The sequence below is a fragment of the Bactrocera neohumeralis genome, chromosome 4, assembly GCF_024586455.1.
Source record: "Bactrocera neohumeralis isolate Rockhampton chromosome 4, APGP_CSIRO_Bneo_wtdbg2-racon-allhic-juicebox.fasta_v2, whole genome shotgun sequence".
NCBI classification, from domain to species: Eukaryota; Metazoa; Arthropoda; class Insecta; order Diptera; family Tephritidae; genus Bactrocera; species Bactrocera neohumeralis.
Window position 1 is genome coordinate 85242032 of NC_065921.1, and position 11936 is coordinate 85253967.

The 11936-nt window shown below is 34.9% G+C and overlaps 2 non-coding genes across 2 annotated transcripts; one reads left to right on the top strand and one right to left on the bottom strand.

Annotated features, from left to right (window-relative positions):
- Positions 1-5009: 5009 nt before the first annotated feature.
- On the top strand, positions 5010-5223 carry LOC126757734 (small nucleolar RNA U3). The gene has a single exon (XR_007666786.1). It is a non-coding gene; the product is annotated as a small nucleolar RNA U3 (small nucleolar RNA).
- Positions 5224-10297: 5074 nt separating this feature from the next.
- On the bottom strand, positions 10298-10369 carry Trnae-cuc (transfer RNA glutamic acid (anticodon CUC)). The gene has a single exon. It is a non-coding gene; the product is annotated as a tRNA-Glu (tRNA).
- Positions 10370-11936: the final 1567 nt, after the last annotated feature.

Consider the following 11936-nt stretch of genomic DNA (forward strand, 5'->3'; position numbering starts at 1 on the left):
CTCAGTGACACCGGAAGCCAAAGTCGGATGCTGACTTCTGTGAGGCGTAATTGTCGTGGTCGGTGCGACGTAGTAGACGCTGTCAGTTGTTTGTCGCATATCTACATACACATATATGCACAGACACAAACTAATGCCAATGCCTGGCGCCTTCATTTATCATTTACTCGCAACGTATGGAGCGTATGAACAAAAATAATAACAATAATGCGGAAAAAGGAAAACGGAAATGGAAGAATGAACCGTGGAACAGGAATGCGTAGGGAAAGATGATTTGCAAAGGAAAAAAGGATATCATAGCCGACACAAATGCAATTAAGTATGTGTGTCACGTGTCATGCTGCCGACATACGCACACACCCACCCATACATACATAATGCTACGTATATTTGTCCGCTGCTGTTGTACGGGTGCGCCGTTGACGCGCATGTGACGTTGCCGTTGCGAAGCTGTCAAAATGGTAATTAATCATGGCGTCAAATGAGTTGTGCTCCGATGCGGGCGAACTTGTGGGCAGCCAGACAGCGAAACGTTGACTTGGAATGCATATGTATATGTGTTTTTGTGTTGCTGGCGAAAAAGCGGCGCTGCGTCCATAGAACGCTTGGGTTGGGCTAACTCCGGGCGGTGTACCTATGCTTCGGGGCTGTTTGCGGCGCTTTACATCCCGTCGGCACAGACGTGCTGTTACTGTGTGCTTTTGTCCCGTCGCACAGTTCATTATTCCTCTCGTTCGGTGCGCTTTTATTTACTCTTTCATGCGTCAATTTTTGACTTTTCCGCAACGTCAACCACAGTGACAGCAAATGTTGTACAACATTAAAACAAAAAAGCTTACAACAAGCAAACATAATTTCAACCATAAGTATATTAAACAATAACAATGCTTGCTTTTGCGCCTTTTGTTTTTTTGTTCATGGACAAGGGGTTCCTTAAAGGGATCGCCGCACGGCGCTGCGAATGAGTAATAGTTTTTGGTGAGTTTTCGACCAAAAGCGTAAATGGTGCAATAGAATTTTAATGGACATGAAATCAATTCAACTGGCAAGCAGCCAAGCATGGCAACTGTCACCCAGCAGCGGAAATGGCGACAGACAGATTGTGACAGATTTTCGGTAAAAAAAAATATTTTTTAAATAGCTTGAGAATACGTTAGTGGGACTAAGAAGCTTTTTCTGAGGTGGAAGAGATTTAAGTTTGGCAATAAAGTGGATGGAGGCTACAAAATCTTTTAAGGAGCTTATTGTTGCAAAACTGTTTGACAGTTTTTTCTACAATTGATTGCAGGGTCTCAATGAAGTTATCCAGTTATCCCGTCCTCGACATATTACAGATCAAACGAGCCAGGTTTCGGAGTTTCCTTAAATTTTAGACTATATTATTAAATGAGCTCACAAATATCTCTATTGGAAAGATTTTTTCTCTATAGATCACAACTTCCTGTGGCAAAACAAATTATCCCAACAAGCTTCCTAAACTCTTAAACTCCCAATTTTATAGTATAGCAGTGGATGGATGGCAGTCATCAAATTGTATTGGATATTTTAATAGCAGACAAAGGAAGATCCTGAATTTCCCACTACTTAAAAGAAAGACATTCTAAATCGCCTAATAATGGACTTAAATCGCTTATTTTCTTCTTCTTCTTCTTGGATATATAGGGTAGTCGAAAAAGTCTTTTCGTATTTCTAATCAAAATTCAACTTATTCTGTTTTATATTTATTTATTGTTAGTTCGGTCCATTAAACTTTTCATAGACAATTCAAGTGGTACCCAAACATCGAGCTTCCTTTTGTAGCCAGCCTTTTCTAAATGGTTCAAAACTGTTTGATATTGAATGCTAAGTTCCTTAGCGATGTCATGGCTGCTGATGGGTGGCTTGCGTGGCATTCTTCCCTTTTTTATACAAAAATTTCGAAATATAACGAATTTCTTTATTATTATCACTCATTTTTAAACAGCTGTATCTTTTTTTCTACTTCCCCGAATTTCTTTGATTAAATGAAGCTTAAAATCTTACCTTTTCAAACCTACATGGTATAACACAATGTGTTTGGTATCACTAGAGATATACAACTCCAACGACTTCTAATGACAAAATACGAAAAGACTTTTTCGACTATCCAATGTTTTTTAAAACGCCTGTAAAATATAAATTTTGGTAAACCAATTGGCTCCAGAGGCCTTTCAGAGTAAAACAGAGTTTTAATATTGATTCTAAGGCTACACTACCACACTGAAAACTCCTTTAGAAGCTGCCTTCCACGCCCGAAACCCAATTTCAAATAACTTATATAGCTTTTCCACAACTTTTTGCCAATTAATTGCACTTTCTATATATTTTGCATTTAAATACGGAAATTAATGCCTCGTGCCAACAATACTACCACATTTTACATATAAATTTGAGAAACAAATTTTTATAAACGAAACTCAGAACAATGATTGCGAGTCTTACGCTGATAATCAGAGCTTTTTTGGCGAAAAACAGGCGAAGACAACGCAAGAATATTATCTGGGAAGAAAACTCATTTAATAAATAACTGTCCAATTCGTATTAATGTCAATCAACGGTTTGGTGAGTGAAAACTTCATTTTCTACTTCATTGTCAGCGGCAGCGACGAGTGGAAACCAACCGACAGCAGCAACAATAACAACAACACAACTGAACAAAAGAAGTAACCAAAAAGCAACACAAATGAGAAAACAGCAAAAACAATAAGTAAAACAGCAAGAACAACGCGCCAAATATGTAACAAGCAAGCAAGCAGACAGTTGACAGCTGAGCGCCAGAAATTATGCTACAAAAACCAACTTACGATTCATTTTCGAGTGTGAGGGGCGGTGGGGATGGCGAAAAACAGTGAACTTGCAAATTAGTGGAATGGCGGATGAACTGTCAAAACGCAAGAAACTAATTAGAATTAAAATAGAAATGCCAAAGCAAAAACAAAAACAAAAGCAATCATAACGTTTTTTAGCACACAACAAAAAAGTACTAAATAATAGCAGAACTAGACTACAATGTATTTAACTTGTTTCTATCAAAAGTTGTATATACTAATACATAGTAAGGAAATACGCTGGCATGAAGTGGATGACCGCTAGCTGTGACAGCGGACTATTTATGTGGGTTGGTTGCTGCTTGAAAGTGTCAGCGTGTCAGCGCCAAACCCGAACTGTGGCGCTAAAATGTCATCAGTGGCGTCTGTGGCAGTTGACATTTTCAACGTGTTGCACTAAGTACGGCGCTGGGTGGCCGAGCTGTTTTTGGTTATATAGACTTAATTTGGTAGGGAAAATGACGGCATTTGTTAATTATGAATGAAAGGGCATGGAAATGCAAATGACAGAAAGTTGAAAGATGTAGACCAGAGCAGTGATCAGAGAACTAAATCGCAGAAAGTATACAGAATGTTTTCTACCTAGGTGAAGCAGACCTATATAGTCGCTATCAAGAAAACCTGAAGATCTTTTTTCATTAACAAATTCTTTTTTTTTTCAAAATTTTTTCAAAATGTAATTCGCTAAAGATCTATTAATATTTCCAGATTTCATATATTTCAATTAAACATAAACAAAATTTTATATCGCAGTTTATATCAAGTAAACTAAAAAACTATGTAGTTCCACAAAAAAATAGGAGTATTTTATGTAGTACGAAACCGTTCTATAATTTTAATATAATATATAATGCTTCCAAAGTTTCACAGAATATTAAAATAATTAATATTTCGTTGAATAACCTCTATATTTTAACACAGTATCACATCTCCGCGGCATGGAGTCTATGGGATCCTGGCAACGTTTTATTGGCATTCCTTTCCAAGCCTCTTTCACTACATGCCATAAATCTCTCGAATTGTTTGGTTTCTCTTCAGCTACTTTCTTCTTGATATCTGTGCACCGGTTTTTTTATTAGGTTGAGGTCAGAAGACTGAGCAGGTCACCGCATAAGCTCAAGCCCGTTGGCCCCAAACCATTCTTTTGCGCACGTGCTAGTATGTTTAAGGTCGTTATACCGTTGATATACCCATATCAAAGGCATATTCCATGAGGCATGTGGTAACATTACCTCATCTAAAATTTTGTCAAATGCCTTTTGATCCATGATGCCTTCAATTAAGTGATATAGACCAATACACTATGTGAGAAACAACCTCTTACCATGATTTGCGCCATCATGTTTAACGGTTTTTGTGGGAAACCGGGGATTATATTCTGAGTTAGGGGCATGTCGGACAAAGTTCTTAGAGCCTGTACTACCAAATAACTCAACTTTTGATTCGTCTAACCACAATATATTTCGCCACGGGCCAGGAGCTATGCTCTTTTGCAAATTGTATGTGGGCTTCCACGTGCTTCTTTTTGAGTATTTCAATAATTTAAGGCGTTTACTACCATTTGAGGAGGGCGTTTTACGATTTTCTGGATCTTTTTATAAGTTTTTCCTAACTTTCTCAATTTTTTTTTTTTCGTTTCCCGCTTTTCCTCTGTACAATGATTTCATCTACCCACTGGAGAAAAACCCAGTGACTAAATAAAATAATAACTAATTAAAATTGTATGGACAACTGTATATTTCACAGTCAACATTTTTTTCGGTGTTTCTAAATGTATCTGTATCTACTTACCATAAATATGTATACTCTTATAGCAAGCCAACAAAATATATACTCGTATATATATGTACATATGTGTATGTAGGTCTCTCCATATAGCATTGTTGCCGTTACTAGCTATTATCGCTACCTACTGACTCACTGTACTCTTAGTAGCGTGCTAGTGTGAGGTGAGTATCTCATTGTTATCACCTAGCTGACTGTATCTACCTACCTTTCTATATATACGCCGGTTTTTTTTGTCTAACTGTTTTTGTTCTCTATTTAAAAATCTCAAATATTTCTCGATCGTTGCTTTTGTAGTAATTCTTTCATAGCGTTTTACTTCTCATCCGCTTTGTGTGTTTTATTGTTGAAATACTGCGCACTGATCGTGGTAAAATTAAGACTATACTTCACAGGATCATTTCTGTAGTCAGTCTTCATTTACTTTCTTTGCAAATCGAAAGTATTAGCACCCGCGATGAGGAGGTATATCGTTTTATCTGACAGCGTGAGGTTTATGAACTTCATTTCTAATTTTGTCTTATGACATATTTGAAGTGATGTTTCTTCGATGATCGCTCGGTTACAACAGATAAAACGACTTCTGAGTGGTCCACAAGAAATACTTTAAATTGATAAATTGCAATATTATGTTATGACTGGAAACATGGAAACATTCGATTTCTATTCATGTGCTCAGGGATTTGTATAGTCTGTTTACCCAATTTTGTGCTTAATATACTAATTGAAGGTTTAAAGGGATATTTAAGGTGTTACATGGGTTTACGGGTTTCAAAAAATTTGTCATTAAATTTACAACACCTCTAGACTATTGTCCTAAATTTTCAAATTGATCCGAATAATAGTAGTTTCGGAGATACAGCCTTGAGAACTTATGAGTTCGAGGCAAGCTTAGGCATCGTCTTTAAACGGTGCTTCGAAGTCGGTTGGCAAGATTTCTCGAGAACTACTTAACCGATCCTTTTGAAATTTTGCACAGGTCTTCGAGATGCAATTGTTTACTTGGATTTGGACCCAATGCCTCACTATAAGGTGCATAAGCTAGCTTAAGCAACTGTCCAAATACACACAAATTGTATGTTGCAACTATAATGTACTTTACATCAAGTTTCGTTAAGTTTTTCGAACGTCATTTGCTTAAGGAAAATGCGAAAATGGACGCATTTTCCGTACTTAATCAGCTGCGTTTGTTTTTACGACAAACAAGATTTTAATCGCGTGTATAGTTATACAAAAATTTTTTATTTATTTGTGTATAAATATCTGCCAAAAACCCAATTTTCAGTTTTTTCCCTCTGTCCAAGTTCTAAGTTACGGTTTTAACAAAGACACGTATTTTTTGCACTTTAGATGGTCGTGTATGGCGCATCATTTTTCCAAGAGGTCACCGGAAATGGTGTCACAATAGCGAGTTTAAAATACTTTTTTCCAAAAATTACAGTATTTCTTTCTTAATGATGTAATAAAATAAATAAAATATTTCTTTTTTTTTGAGAAAAAAAATATTGAAAAAAGGCTGTTTTTACCCGAGAAACGCCTTAATAAATTATGTAGATCGTTTGAACCAGAACTCAAATTCGGGCAGACACACTCATTTGCACTATGGTGGGGATGTATAAAGAAGTAAATATATGCCATAAGCAGGTCTTGAAAATAGTTCTTATTAAAAACCAATAAATAATACTTCAAGTTTTGCGCTGTCGGCACAGTTAGGTCTCGATGTCAAGCATTTTTCCATAGCTCTATATACTACCAGCGTGTGTTGCATGAAAAATTAATAATTCATACCTTTAATACCCTTTTATGCATTCATAATTGTGTTAGTGGTAAAATACTAATATTTTCACTTTTGCTGCCAACGTTGGATTTTTTTCGACTCAAATTTCAGACATGCAATAATTCCACGCAAACATCTACATATAAACTTACATTAAATTTAAAAAATGCCTTCAATACAGATTATACAATTATAAGCTTAAGGCAAATATATCGTCACCGAAAATGAAAAACAACCTATCATAAGAGAAAATTAAAATCGTTTTTTCGTATTTTGTTAAGAGATGTCGTTAAAGTCGTATATCTCCAGTTCTACCAATAATATTGTGTCATATCACTAGTTGTATTGGAAAGTTGAGATTTTAAGCTGCATTTTCCCAAAAAAATTCGGGAAGTTGAAAAAAAGTTACAGCTGTTCAAAAATGAGTGAAAATAATGAAGAAATTCGCTGTATTTTAAATTTTTTTATAAAAAAATGCCACGCAAGCTACAAATGAAATTCGTGAAGTTTACGGAGACGATGCTATATCAGTTCGTGTAGCACAACAATGGTTCGCTCGCTACCTTTCTGGAAATTTCGAAATTTCGATTTACACTGATGAAAGTTTTACACTGAGCAATGTCTCTAGCGGAAAAATGGCAAAAAGTGGTCGACCAAAATGGTACATATGTATTTGTTTATTTATTTATTATTATAAATATAAAAAAATATGTTGAAGTTTGATTATAAATACGAAAAGACTTTTTCGACTACCCAATATAATCATTTTATAACCAAAACTCATATTTTGTTTCAATATTAGTGGTTTCTATTATATCGTTTTTCCTTCGCCTGCAAACTTATGAAAAGTGATGTTACGTTATTTTGCATTTTAGGTGACGATATGCGATTTCCACTTGACTCGCATTATTGCAACTTACGTCACACTTTATTATGAACATTCATTATTATATTTATAATACTTACGAGCACATACATATGTACATCTCAAGAGTGAATTGCATTTTAGTACACATTCCACTTCGCAACCCACACCAATACTGACACAATTATAAATTTTAAAATGAAAACTAGCTTTCTGTATAAATAAATCGTAAGTGGCAAGTGCTTAATCGGCATAAAGTTGGCAACACGCACATGCATTAATGCTTATATACAAAACTACACACACTTGCATACATATACGCTTGCATGTAAGCATGAATGACACCGCTGCATTGCGAATGCATTTCGTAATAATAATGAAAACAACATGGAAAAGCACTTGAAATGTAAGTAAATAATAACCATGTACCGTAGTTATAGAATACCGCCACCACACGCCGCCAACGCTGCGGCCAGCGACACACATTTCACATAAGTGCGTGCCAACAAACGAATGCCATGTGCATTCACTGCTTGCAACATGCGCGCTGTGCTGTGTATGTTATGTAAAAACAGAAATGTGCAGCAGGAATGCCACAATGCGATAAGCGTCGCCAAAAAGCTGTGTTACCGCGCAACCCCCCACCAACGCGGCCACAATTCGTTGCAGGAATTAAAAAATTAAACATATAAATAAACTACATTGGAACATACAGTGTTGCATGCAACATGCTGTTCGCTTGGATAAGCGTATTACATGCGCTGCGGTGCAATATGCGAGCCAACTCACTCGCCCACTAGTGTTGATGTGGCCGATGACTCAACTCAGAGTAAACTGAAAGCCATGCGCGTTACTCATACGCCCCAGTGCCGGTAGAGCTTACAAGCTCACATCTATATATTTATAACACATATTTGCACCTGCACGCCATGTTTTTGACTTGCAGGTGACTGCGCTTGAAACCTTAGCAATTACTTCCGCGAAACTTTAGACACTATCAGTTGTGATGGCAGTAATTTAAAACTTTTCTGACGTTGGTGAATGTGGCTGTGTATCCATTTTAAAATACCCACATTAAATGCGAGTTATTTGAATAATTTTAAGTATTTAAAAACTAAAGAAAATAAATTAAGCAATCATTACAACAAAACCCAAAGCTACACAAACATAGAACCACTTTTTCGCAAAGCTTTCGAGATAAATGTTTTTTTTTGAGATAAGATAGTTAGGGGTTTCAGAGAGTCTCATATACATACATAGATATAAGTTTATTTAAGTTAACAATATTTTTAACAAGCATAAAAATTTATGACTTTATGATTTTAAGAAGCGTTATGTTAAGTTGTGAATCCCTTAAGGGAATTTTTTGCCAGCGAAACTAAAAATCCAAACACCTTTTTCTTTGTTTTTGAAATGTACCTACAATGATCTAATAGAGTTTCCCAGCTTGTTGTACAGAAAAAATAGGTACCAGTTAGCAATTAGTTAGAGATTTATCTTTTTCTATTGACAGATTGTCAAAAATTTTCTTCTGTCGTATGACTGTCAGTTGCTTGTCAAATAAGTGCTGGCAAATGTCGTCTGTCAGAAACAAATTCAAGCCATTGCCCGATGACAGCTATCAAATTGATGATGACAGTGGATAAAATGATGTCCGATGAGAATCAACAAATACATGGACTTCAAATGACAACTGACAAATGTAAATCTGATAGCTCTGGGTAAAAATGTTTGACATTCTGCTGTCAGCTCACTCGGCAAAGAATGTTTCAAGGGGTTACATGGGTTTCCTCGGGTAAAAAACAGTCTCTATTAGAAATTCTTATTGTTACAAAAATACACTATTAACAAAAAAATTCTAAAATTAACAAAAAAAAAATATTTTTAACTCAGCCAATACGACGCCATTTCCGTTTACCCCTCGGAAAGAAGATGCGCCCGTTTTGGCAGGATAACTTCTTACAGGATCATCAAAAGTGAAAAATGGGTGTTTTAGTTAAAATCTTATCTTAGAACTTGGGTAAAGAAAAAAACTGAAAATTGGATTTTTGGCAGACATTTTTAAAAAAAATTAAAATTTCGGTGAAAATTTTTCTTTTTTCTTTAAGAAATGTATCTCACAGATCTGTATAAAATTTTAAAAGTTCAGTTGAGTAGTTCTTGAGAAATCTTGCCAAACGACTTCAAAAACACAGTTTCGAGGAAAACGCGTTTAAAGGCGATGCACTTAGCCTAGCTAGCCTCGAGCTCCCAGGTTCTCTAGGCTGTATCTCCGAAACTTTTACTCAGATCAACTTGAAAGTTTAGAACAATATTCTAGAGGTGTTATAGAATTTGATAAGATAATAAATAATAATAAAAAAAATTATAAAAGCAACCTCTTAAAGGGTCTCTTTATACTTGTAACTCAATCAAAGTTAATAATTTTAATAGAAAAATCAACGAAAGCTTTGACAATTCGGTTGAATAGAATGGGTAATATTTATTCTCGTTGGTTATAAGTCTCAGATATGTCTACTTCTCTATTCCGTAAATTTATTCTAACTTCTTCAAGTATTGCTTTTCATTTTCTCGCCTTACGTGCGGCATGCAACAATGAGTGCTCAGTTTGCATTTTCCAAACGAACACATACATATATACCACTATTTGATATAGATATATAATATGATATATGTTATGGTATATAACTGGTTAGTGCGAGCAACATTTATTGCGATAATCACTTTCGATGAAATGCATGGTCTAGTAGTTTCAAGTGAGGAATCATTAATATTGTATTTAATTTGTGCTCTAAGTGCTACATAGTGCTTTTCCAATTCAGAATTAAAATTAAATGCTCTTTTTGGATGCTCATTATTTTAAACTTCAAATATTTAATTTCAATGTTCCAATTAAATTCAATCAATCTTTTTTCTTTGTTGAACCGGTTGTTATTAAGAAGATATGAAATTTATTCTTTATTGAAAAAATTGTAAAATACATATTATATGCCCAATTTCTGTAAAATAAAACCACAAAAAAATTTCCCATACCGGGAATCGAACCCGGGCCTTCCGGGTGAGAGCCGGATATCCTAACCACTAGACAATATGGGACTTATCACCATAATTGACAAATGAGTTATTTCAGCCGAGCAGCGATCGATAATTGCTGATCATTAGTAGAGTTGTTAGAAATATAATAATTTAATTACAAAAATAGAAAGAATAATTATGTATAACCTTGAAGTACAAAAGAGCAAAAAACATGAATAAACATTGATTACATTTATCTGCATATCGTCGCCTAAAATGCAAAACAACGTATCATAAAAAAATCGAAAGTGGTTTTTTTTATTACTTACGATTCTCTACATCATATTAATTGTACATATGAAGCATAAAATTTTTAGCTGTCGCTGTCAGATATAACCAATACATAACCAGTACGTAACCATTTCATAACCAAAAGACAAAATTTATTCGAAATTGGGTTTTTTATTGCTTACGATTCACTATATCATATTACATATAAATATATAGCATAACATTTTCTGCTTCCGCGGTTAGATATAACCAATACATAACCATTTATAACCATTTTATAATCAAAACTAATTTTTTTTCAATATGCGTGGTTTTTATTATATAGTTTTTCCTTCGCCTGTAAACTTATGAAAAGTTATGTTACATTTTTTTACATTTTAAGTGACGATATACACATTTACTAATGAAACATATGAAAATGAAAATTTACAATTACAAGTACATATATTCGTTGCAAATAATTCTAAAGCAAAGTTTCATAAATCCTAAAAATTATATGATGTCCTAAATATCGGAGAATTCTCATAACCTTAGCTATAACATTATATACATACCTATATTAATTTATGAACATACATACATACATACATATATACAATATATGGTAAATACAACCGAATTCAATTAGCACTTGCATGATAAACATAAATTTCAAATTCAATTTGCCTGCAAAAATCAAATAATATATACATTAAATAAACGTAATTTCTTATCGCCCGACAAGCTGGCAAATTTATGCAGTGTATATAACGCGTTTTTAAGCACACGCATACATGCATAGCTTTAAGTACATAAATGCACTCATAACCATATTTGTCCATCGTTTCCGTCATATGCACCTGATGGTGTGTGTATGTGTGCGTGTGTAGACACAGCGCCTTGAAGCCAACTTGACTTGCGTGCTTAAGCTTTCTTAAGTATCGGCTTCCCAAAACGCCACTCACAAGTCACACATGCAGTAAATGCTTACCACCGCAAATATACACACCTCGTACGCCTCTCCTTCCTCACCAGGAGCTGCGTGCTGCATTTTGCCCGATTTTTATCACAATTTCCACTTCACGTTCCCACAGTCATTCGTCACTTTATCACGTGTGCTACGTGTTCGGCCACTTTGCCACTTTGACCCATTTTCCTTGGTGGCGGCCAAAAGCTTGTTAACTGTACATATGCATATACAAGTATGTATGTATGTGTGTAGTGCTAGAAAAAACACGACTGGCGAATGTGAGTGCTTTATGGATTTTTGATTAAATTATATTTATGTAAGTGCAGTCATATTGTACAAGGGATATAAAAAGGTATACATTTTTATAAAACATTACATTGTTATTTTGATTGGCATACAAGCACATAC